We start from the raw sequence: 10,930 nt of genomic DNA, 5'->3' as shown, positions 1-10,930 counted from the left end.
TCCGGTCTAAATGTCTGCTTCCTCAAAGCTGCGACTCTAGTCTCGGAATCTCTGCAGTTTAGCTTCCCTATTCTGAGGGGGGAGCACTCAGCTTTTATTGTTTGCTCTGGTAAGGTGAGTCCTGTCAGTTTCAGGGACTTCCTAAAGCTATTTTGAGTTGTTTGCCTTCCAGTTTAAGGAAACTGTTAACTGATAACAGCATGTTTTCTGCTGCTGGACTACCATCCAGCCAAGAATGATATTCTTTTTACAGAAGCCTGCTGGTCAGTTTTGAATCAACTTTTCCACAGACTAAAATCACCTGACGGGAAAGAGCCTCAATAGAGGAATCCTCTACACCAGCTTAGCCTGTGAGTTTATTATGGAGGTCTGTCTTAATGTTAACCTATGTAGAAAGACCTAGACCAGGCCAATCCTGGAAGTGCACACGTTTAATCCCAACACTCAGGAGGCAGAGGTGGCAGATTTCCGTGAGTTTGAGACCAGCCTATTCTACAAAGTGAGTCCAGGGCAGTTAGAACTATACTACAGAGAGAAACCATGTTTCAAAGAACAACAACAACAGTAACAACAACAACAAAAACCCCAAAACCTAGCCCACTGTGGGCAGCGCCATTCCCTTGGCAGGGTCCTGAGCTAGGTAAGACTGGACACAGCTGGATAAGAGTGGAAGAGGTTAAAAACCCGGTTTCCCCACTGCTGACAGTAGATGTGATAGGACTTGGCTTCTGCTGCGGCTTCCCTAATGAAGGACCATAACTGGGGATTAATTATAAGCTAAATAAACTCTTTCTTGCCCTAAGTCTCCTTTGGTCAAGGTATTTTATCACAGCAACAGAAATGAATCTAGACCAGAAAGGAAGGGGGCTCATTCAGCTAATTGGCACTAAAGTCATTGTGTTCCTTTGTAGTCCTAAGGAAGTGTCAGTGAAGTCTGAGAGACCAGCCAGAAGCTGATCCCATACAATCACACCAGGGTCTTTATTCGAGCTATCCTGGCCTCAGCCCACCACGGACATGCAGGATGGTTTTGATGGAGAAGAACCTCAAACACTTACCGGGGCAAAGATTTATAGAAAGTGGCAAGTAAGGGGTGTTTCCAGTATGGCAAGCATCTAATGGGGTCAGGGAAGGAGCTCCTACGGCCTTTAACATAATGGGCTGGTGCTGGGAGTCAAATCATAAACTTAACCTCTGCTTCCTCTGCATTGATGGTAGTTAGGCAGGGGATTAACCTGGAAACGCTAGATTTGTTGGGCTCCCCCAACCTGAAGACATAGCGTGTTGGGGGTTAGCCTAGAAACTGGAGCTCAGGTTTTGGCATCTTCTTCAGTTCTTTCGCTCAGGTTTGTGCCTTTCTCAAAGTTGTGGGTTGCAACCCCTTGAGGCAGAAGGACCCTTTCACAGGGGTTGCATATCAGATATCCTGCATATCAGACATTCACATTGCTATTCATAACAGTAGCAATATTGCAGTTATCAAGTAGCAACAAAGATAATCTTATGATTAGAGGTCACCATGACACAAGGAACTGTATTAAAGGGCCGCAGTGTTAGGAAGGTTCAAAGCCAGACATCAGACATACCCATTGCTCCCCCAGGAGACCGTTTCAGCAAGTGACTTTCTACCTGTCTGCCTTCCCGTGGCCCCTTCCACACTGGGGCAGGGCGGGGTGGGGGTCTAATCCCAAGGCTTACATGGAAACCTTACTTTTCTTTTGAGTGTTTGTATTCACTTTTTAACTGCGACTTCCAGATTCGTTCATTTTTGGATCTTCTAAGATTTTCTCAGTGTTTTTGTTTGTTGGGAATGTTGTCTAGCTTTCTAGTCGTGGCACAGACTTAAAAGCAGATGGCCATTTGGGCAGAAAGCCAAATCCAAAAGTGGATTAAGACTAGTTCCTTGGTTTAGACATCTTAACAGTAAAAGAGAGCCTCATTCTTCAGAATGGCTTTAAAAACCTGAGGGTCAATTCAGATCATTTTTAAAAATCAGATAATATTGAGCCAAGTATAATGGTGCATACCTCTAGTCCCAGCACTAAGGAGGCAGAAGCAAGTGGATCACCATGAGTTCATCTACATAGAGAATTCCAGGCCAGCCAGAGTGACATAGCAAGATCATCTTGCTCAAAATAAGTGTCTTAAAAATAAAAAAAATCATATGTAAATAAAATATTAATGTAGTACCTATTTGCATGTTTGTGGTTTTAAAAGTGAGAGCCTGGGCTGGAGAGATGGCTCAGTGGGTGAGAACACTGACTGCTCTTCTGAAGGTCCTGAGTTCAAATCCCAGCAACCACATGGTGGCTCACAACCACCCATAATGAGATCTGACACCCTCTTCTGGTATGTCTGAGGACAGCTACAGTGTACTTACATATAACAATAAATAAAATCTTAAAAAAAAAAAAAGTGAGAGCCTAAACCATCTATCCTGGGCTTTTGTTTTGTTTTGTTTTGTTTTTCTTTTTGTGGCTTTTGAGAGAAGATCTCATGTAGCCCAGGCTAACCTCAAACTCAGTAAATAGCCAAGGATGACCTTGAACTTTTTTGTCATTGTAGTCCTTTGAGACAGTGTTTCTCTGTGTTGCTTTGGCTGTCCTGGAACTTAGGCTGATCTCGAACTCACAGAGATTCTCCTGCCTCTGTCTCCTGAGTGCTGGGCTTAAAGGCATACACCACCACTGTCCACTTGACCTTGAACATCTAAACCTCCAGCTTCTACCTCTCAGATGCTGGAATTATAAGCATGTATAACCCAGGGGCCATGTTCCATTTTATTTTGTACTAGGATTAAATTCTGGGCATCATACATACCAGGTGAGCACTCTATCCATAGAACTACAGATTCAGTTTCTTATTTATTTATTTTATTTATTCATGCATTCATTCATTCATTCATTCATTCATTTGGTTAGTCAAGGTTGCTCAGGACAGTGCTTGTGAGCCATTGTGCCCAGCACAATACCACCACCACAACCACCACTATCATCATCATCATCATCATCATCATCATCATCATCATCATCATCACCATCACCATCACCATCACCATCACCATCACCATCACCATCACCATCACCATCACCATCACCATCATCATCATCAGGTTCTTATCTACCCGGAGCCTCACACTTTGACTTAGTCACCGTTCTATTGCTGGGAAGAGACATTGTGATCAAGGCAACTCTTATACCAGAAAGCACTTGTTTGGGGGCTTGCTTACAGTTTCAGAGATTAGTCCCTTTTCTTGACAGGAAACATGGCAGCATGCAGGCAGACATAGTGCTGGGGAAGTAGCTGAGAGCTTACATCTGGACTTGTATTATGTATTTGTATGATGTTTGTTTCTTGCTAACCTGTGTGTAATGTATATGTACATGCTTTGGGTTTTGTTAAGGCCTGCTCCTTTTAACATAACTATCACCATTTTGTATTCAGCCTCCATTTTTAACATAATGGTAGCCATTTTGTATTCAGCCTCCATTTTGCTCAGAAGGTGAAATTAAGTTCAGGTTCTCAGACTCCACTTCCCAGAAGTAATTATCCATGGCTGACACTGAAGAATGCCACTAAAAAGTTATGGCTGAATTACTTATGCTCTGTTATCTCAGTGTTCTGGAACTCCCCTGTTGGCCCCCACCCACTTCTCTTACCTTGCTCAGGACCAATCAGCTTTGCCCCCGCCCACTTCTCTTACCTCGTTCAGCACCAATCAGCTTTGCCCCCGCCCACTTCTCTTACCTCGTTCAGCACCAATCAGCTTAAAGGTTAGCTGGTAATACTCTGTCTAGTTAACCAAAATGTTGGAGTGGTCCCTTACTTGCCCTTTAAACTTTTGAACCTGGTTTTTCCTATAAAAAGCATGCTTTTGGGGTAGATGGATGGATACTACAGTTAGGCACCTGAGTCCTTTTTATGGCCCTGAAGTTCAGTCTTGGGATGTGAGCTCAATAAACTATTCTTGCTTCATTGAGATCAGAGTTTGCATGCTTTGTGTGGCAATTTCTGAACTCCAACAGTCTTGTTCTGAGATAGGTCTCATCATACTGTCTAATCTGGCCTCAAACTCCTTGAAGGTTTTGTAAAAGCTAAACTTACATGGTTACATTAGCACTGAGAGGCGGTCTGTCCGTCTCTGGTCATTTACTCATGGAGCCACAAGCTCCCAGCAAATGTTCCACCTTGGCTCCCGTTACCTGTCCTCCAAGGTTGATTTCCCTTGGTGCTCACCTGTATTTGGGTGAGGCTGGGGAGGCCCTGTAGAGTGCATGTAAGGGAACTGGGCAAACATGGCAGGTGCATTTCTAGCTGCTCTTCACAAGACTCTGGCATGGTCTCTCCTAGGGGAGGCATGGCTGCATACATGTAGCTCTTTCCCTATGAACTAACCCAATAAATATTTGATACTACCATGTGCCGTGCCAAGGACACTACTCTGTTTAAATAAGGTCTGGCTATGTAGCTTAGGCTAACCTGGAACTTCCCATTCTCCTGCCTCAGCCTCTCCAGGGGTCAGGAGGATTTCATCCAACTATGGCTTATTTATTTACTTACTTATCTTTTCCAATAACCCTTCCAATGCCCTTGATTTCCAACCTGGATGAATTCACCTCCATTATGCAGCTGATACCAAACTTAGGTAAGATGCTTGATTAGAATAAAACACTTTCTCAGGGTATGGTGGCACTCACCTTTAATCCCAGCACTTAAGTTAGAAGCAGGCAGATCTCTGAGTTTGAGGCCAGCCTGGTCTACAAAAGAGTTCCAGAACATCCAGGGCTACATAGTAAGACCCTATCTCAAAAAAAAAAAAAAAAAAAAAAAAAAAAGCTTTAATCCAGAAACCCTAAACTCAAGCAATCTTCCTGCCTCAGTTAGCATGCTCAACCCCCAAAACCCTTCTATGAAAAAAAAAATGTTATTTCCAATTTAATGATATGATAATGGGCTCGGAGAGATAATGTGTCCTATTTAAAACCACCTGGTTCTCAGAGCTGGCACAGATGCTGCTCCTTTCTCGCTGGTGGGCTGCTTCTTTCTAAAGGGAGGGATTGTTTTATTTCTTAAATAATTTTTTATTATTTATTTAATTAAAAATCTATATGGATAAGTGTTTAGTCGTCACATATGTTTGTGTGTCACATGCTTGCTTGGAGCTTACAGAGGCCCAAAGAGGTCATGAGATCCTCCGGAACTGGAGTTACATGTGATTGTGAGATGCTATGTAGATGCAGAGAATCAAACCTGGGTCCACTAGAAGAGAAGCCAGAACTCTTCGCCACTGAGTCGGCTCTCTGGTAGAGTGCTCCTTGACCTTCCTAATGTTGTGATCCTTTAATATAGTTCCTCATGCTGTGGCGACCCCAACCATAAAATTATTTCGATGTGACTTCATAACTGTAATTTTGCTACTGCTATGAATCTTAATGTGCATATCTGATATGTGACCCCCAAAGCAGTCGTGATACACAGGTTAAGAACATCTGCTTTCAGGAAAGCTGGAAATTTTGAGAATGGCACAAAACTCAGCAAAAGAATTGAGCAAGAGCAATGATTACAAGCCAGGCAATGATGGCGCACATCTTTAGTCCCAACACTAGGGAGGCAGAGGCAGGCAGATCTCTGACTTCAAGGCCAGCCTAGTCTATACAGTTCCAGGATAGCCAGGGCTACACCAAGAAAACATGTGTCAAAAAACAAACAAAAAAGAAAAAAAAGAAAAAAGAAAAATAGGGCATAGTGACATGTGTTTGTAATCCCACAGTAGGGGGAGAGAGTGTCTTAGGGTTTTACTGCTGTGAACAGATACCATGACCAAGGCAACTCTTATAAAGGACAACATTTAATTGGGGCTGGCTGACAGGTTCAGAGGTTCGGTCTATTATCATCATGGTGGGAAGCATGACAGTGTGCAGGCAGACATGGTGCTAGAGGAGCTGAGAGTCCTACATCTTGATCCAAAGGCGACCAGAAGAGACTGTCCTCCGTAGGACCCAGGAGGGTTTCTTCTGCACTGGGCAGAACTTAAGCATAGGACCTCAGAGCCCACCCTCACAGTGAATCACTTCCTACACCTACTCCAAAAGGGCCACACCCCCTAATAGTGTCACTTCCCATGAGCCAAGCATATTCAAACCACCACAGGCAAGCAGGTCCCTGGGGCTTGTTAGCTAGCCAGTCTCCCTACTTGGTAGCTTGGGGCAGGGGAACCACCACCACAAAAACCCATGGTGGCCTGTGTAGGGGTTTCTGCTCAGTTGGGAGGGTATCTTGGGACTCGGAAGCCCAGGAACCATACAGCTCTGGGAGCAGAAGGTATCCCAGTGGAAGGACATCCTGAGACGCAGGGGCCCAGGAACCACACAGTCCTGAGGTGGGACAGTGTCCCAGTGCAAGGACATCCTGAGGCACAGGAGATCAGGAAGCACATAACTTTGAGAGGAAGCCTTCTCAGCAGAGGCTTGCTTTGCAGCTCCAACAGGAAGGCATTCCCAGCTGAGCTCAGGAGCTCAGAAGGCTCAGCTCCAATCCTTCTCTTTACTTTTTCTCTTCTCTTTATTGCTTCTTTTCTTTTTGGCTTCTTCTGAAGAGTCACGCCAGGCAGAAAATCTCATGAGATTTATTGGAGGGTCCAGGGTGTGGAGGGAAAGAAACCCAGGGAAGGCTGCCCTCTGCTCCTGGGAGCAGACAGTAGGGAACAGACAAAGGGGCAGTGCTTATATAGAATTTCTGAGGGGGCGGAGCTTCTTAGGGCAGATTTCTAGAATGTGGATTGGTGGGATTTCAAGTGCTGAGCTTGAGGGAGCTCAGGGATTGGTGTGTTTTCCTGTTCAGGGATTGGTGGGTTTTTCTGCTCGGGGATTGGTGACTTTTTTTTCCACCCCCATTTCCCTCTCGGTCCATACTGAGGTGCCATCTCTGTGGGGATGCTGGGGAGGTGGGGAGACTGGAGTAGAAGTGCTGCCACTGTGGACAGCTCCTGTGGAACAGCTCTTGCTGTGATGTTTCAAGAAAGCTGTAGGCTGATGCAGGAAAGAACGTGTCACCACCGTGGACAGCTCCTCAGGCTGGCAGTAGGCTGAGGCAGGAAAAGCGTAATCACTGTGGCTGGCACCTGAGGGGGCCGCTCCCACTGAGGCAGAGAAGGCGGTGTGCCACCGTGGACAGCTCTTGCAGCTCCTGGGACAACAGCAGGCTGAGGAGGTATTGTGGCGCCACCATTTTGACAGGAGCTCATATGGGACAGTGTACCGTGGCAGCCATAGGAGAGACCTACGGGAAGGAGGGGCCTGTTGCCTCTTTGGAGGCTTTTGTGGCTCAGAACTACACAGCCTGTGTCAGCTCCTGCAGGATAGGAGCTGTCCACAGAAAAGACACTCGAAGATGACCCTTGGTCCCCACATGCATACACACACAGGCACAACAACTCAGCCCATATAAAACATACTGTCTGGACGAATGCTTCAAATCTTTTGAGAGGACCCCCTTGTCACCACTACATGCTGAATGAAATGTTCACATTACACTACAACTTCAGAAACACGAGTTAGTCGTCATCTCTGATTTCTGGATGGCAAAGTGGAGTGTCAGTAGGAAACAATGGCCAACCCTGCCCAGCACCCGATTGTCCTCTAGATGCCCCGGCTCAGTTTGTCATCTTGTATCTTGTCTTTAAATTTTTCTTTTTACTTAATTTTCATTTTTAAATTTTATTCATGTATGTGTGTGTGTGTTTAGCCTACATATTTTCAGTGCACCATATGCATTGTTAACAGAAGGTTGTGAGCCACTAGGTGGGTGCTGGATATTGAATCTGAGTCCTCTGGAAGAACAGTCAGTGCTCTTAACTGCCAAGCCATCTCTCCAGTCGTATTTTTATTTTTATTTTTATTTTTATCGTTTGTGTGTGCTTGTGTGCACATATGTTTTTCACTTGTGGGCAGGTGCCCATGGAAGCCACTGGGGCTTCTGATCCCGAGTTGGAGACATGCAGGTGGTTGTGGGGAGCCTGGCATGGGTGCTGAGAACTGAACTTGGGTCCTATGCACAGCACTTTTTTTTTTAAAACCTCTGAGCCATTTCTCCAGATCCATTAATTTTTTAATAACATTTATTGTGGGCGTGGGGAGGGGGTGCATTCAACATGGCACACGAGTAAAGATCAAAAGACGACTTGTAGGTATCTGTTCTCTCCATCCATCACGTATGTAGGTCCCGGGAGTCGAAATGAGCTTATAAGGAAGGCTTGGCGACAAGCGCCTTTATCCGTTGGCCCTAGCCCTCACAACTTTCATTTCTGTGCCCTGAAGAGTGCGCGGATAGGATGCCCTGCGCTTTCTAGCCTCTAGGCGGTGATTAACTCACAGAAAAAAACCGAGGCAGGGAAAAAGGTGTCACCGCCATGGACAGAAAATAATAATAATAATAATAATAATCAGGAAGCAGTAGCGTCGCTCGTAGTCGCGTTCTCGGTTGCTAGGACACCTCTCCGGAAGTGGGGTGCGCCCAGCGGACTGGTTGCAGTAGAGAAGCGGGGCGGGGTCCTGTGCGCCGTGGGCGTGGCCGCGCGTGGAGATTGCGCACGCGCGGGCGGGCTTGCGGGTGGAGGATCCGGGCGGTTTAGCTCCTGCCACCCGGTCCGTGTCTCCGCTGTTCCGCGTCGTTTCCTCTGCTGATCTCCTGGGACTTGCCTTGTGCCCTCCAACTGCTGTCATTGCATCGTTATCTTTCTCACGGGCTGGTCTAGGTAGGATTCAGTGCATCCGCAGTCCGTATTGTTTGAGGTGGCTGGCATCTGTTGGGGGTGTTGGAGGGCGCCGCACCTGTGCGGGGAGCTCAAGGCCGCTCCACTTGCTTCTCTGCATGACTGCACCGACCCGAGATGTTGCCCTCTTTGTTAGGAGGGGGATCTTGGAGTTGTGGTCCTCAGTGGAGCTGGGGGGGAGGGGAGTGCGGGAAGCGGGGACAGAGGGGTTGCAGGGACTGCATCCACAACTGGATTCAGGAAGTGTATAGCCCTGCAAGCCAAGTTGGACTTGGTAAAACAGGCTTTGTTTGGGAAACATTTAATGAGCATAATACAGTGATGTCATATGACAGCACAAAAAGAGAAGCCCTGCTCTGCTCTCAATGAATCTGAGACGCTGGTAGATAACCACTTTAGGTCATGACACTGGCAACCTACAGTGGTGTGGAGAGGAATACACATCATGGATGTGCAGTATTATATGCTATTTTCTTTTTTCTTCTTTTTAAAAAAGATTTATTTATGTATGTATATGAGTGCTCTATTTGCATGTATGCCTGCATGCCAGAAGAGGGCATCAGATCTCATTATAGATGGTTGTGAACCGCTATGTGGTTGCTGGGAATTGAACTCAGGACCTCTGGAAGAACAGCCAGTGCTCTTAACTGCTGAGCCTTCTCTCCAGCCCTACTATTTTCTTAATTTAAAAATTCTTCATTATTTAATCTTTAAATTATGTGTATATGTTTGTGTCTCAGTGCGGGTGTGTGCAAGTGCTGGTGGAAGCCAGGGAGGGCATGTGGGAGGCCCTGGAGCTGGACTTACATACAGAAGGCTGTGAGATAAGTGCTGGGAACCAAGCTTAGGTCCTCTGTAAGAGCAGTCCCAGGTCGGACAGCTGAGCCATCTCTCCAGCCGCCTAAGTCTTCTTTTCTTAGAGATAGCTTTTTCCTCCCTTTCATTGAAAGCTTGCTGGAAAAGAATAAAGATCCTGGGAATCCTGGTGTCGTTGTGACTTCACTGACTCTGATTTGTAAAAAAAAAAGTCCAAGTGTGGGAAGCAGGGGCCTTGCTTTCTGAGGCTGGACCCAGAAGGGTGGCGAGACTCTGGTAAGTTCTCATCTGCTCGCCGTTCCTAGGAAGGCATTTTGACTGCTGTCTGCAGCTCTTATCACAGCAGACGTCCAACAGGCAAGTGTTCTGAGCTGCTCATCTGCCCCCAGTCGCATTCTGCATGTTCCTAGAAAGCCAAGTCCTTATAGGTGGTTGTTGCTGGTTTCTCAACCCTGGAGGGCTAGACTTCCTCTCATTCACTGATTAGCCTGAGTAGCACTTCTCTGGTCCTATACAGAGGGAATTTATTTTGGGGTTTCCTGTAGCCCAGGCTGGCCTGGAATTTCCTATGTAGCTGAGGATGACCTTACATTCCTGGTCTTCTTACCTCTGTTTCCTAAGCACTGGGATTGTAAGCCTGTGCCACCATGCAGGACTCCACTTATTTTTTATTATTTATCATTTATTTATTTTTATCATTATATGTATGTGGGCACACCTGTACTACATATGGATGTCAGAGGGTAACATTGTAGAGTTGGTTCTCACCTTTATGTGCCTTCCAGGAATCAAACTTGGGTCACCAAGCTTGCGAGACAAACACTTTTACCTGCTTAGCCATCTTGCCAACTTATTTTATTTTAATTTTTTTTGGTTGTTGTTGTTGTTGTTGTTTGAGGAAAGGTCTCTCTGTGTGGTCCTAGAGCTCACTAGGTAGACCATGCTCTCCTGGAACTCATGGAGATCCACCTGCCTCTGCCTCCCCAGTGCTGGGATTAAAGGCCTGGCACAATTCATCAGGTACTTACTAAGTACCTACTGTTGCTAAACACTAGTTGGGGGCTGAGGATTCGGCAGGAGGTATGGCATGGTGGTAGTCCGGTACTGACATGTTGGAGTAAAGACATACATGAAGTAGACAAGTGGATTTCAAAATGGAGCATATGTGAGATTCATCTGACAGCTCCCTGGGTCCTGCTCCAAAGAGTCTGAGTCAGAACGTCACTGGTGGGCGAAGGCAAGAACCAATCTTCCTTCCTCCTCTTCTCCCCTTCCTCCCTTCCTCCCTTCCTCCCTTCCTCCTCTTCTCCCCTTCCTCCCTTCCTCCCTTCCTCCCTTCCTCCC

At 46.2% G+C, this 10,930-nt stretch overlaps 1 protein-coding gene across 2 annotated transcripts in view; it reads left to right on the top strand.

Moving 5' to 3' along the window:
- The first annotated feature begins 6,914 nt into the window (after positions 1-6,914).
- Positions 6,915-10,930, top strand: part of Ttll1 (tubulin tyrosine ligase like 1) — a 32,838-nt gene continuing 28,822 nt past the window's right edge. The window contains exon 1 of one of the 2 annotated variants that reach the window (XM_031351089.1): positions 6,915-7,209. The gene's annotated coding sequence lies outside the window, so the exon portion shown is untranslated. Of the gene's footprint in view, positions 7,210-8,581; positions 8,753-10,930 lie in introns of those variants that run through there. The other variant, XM_031351081.1, reaches the window with a different exon arrangement.

The sequence above is a fragment of the Mastomys coucha genome, unplaced genomic scaffold (assembly GCF_008632895.1).
Source record: "Mastomys coucha isolate ucsf_1 unplaced genomic scaffold, UCSF_Mcou_1 pScaffold11, whole genome shotgun sequence".
NCBI lineage: Eukaryota > Metazoa > Chordata > Mammalia > Rodentia > Muridae > Mastomys > Mastomys coucha.
This window is presented reverse-complemented; position numbering and strand designations above follow the sequence as displayed.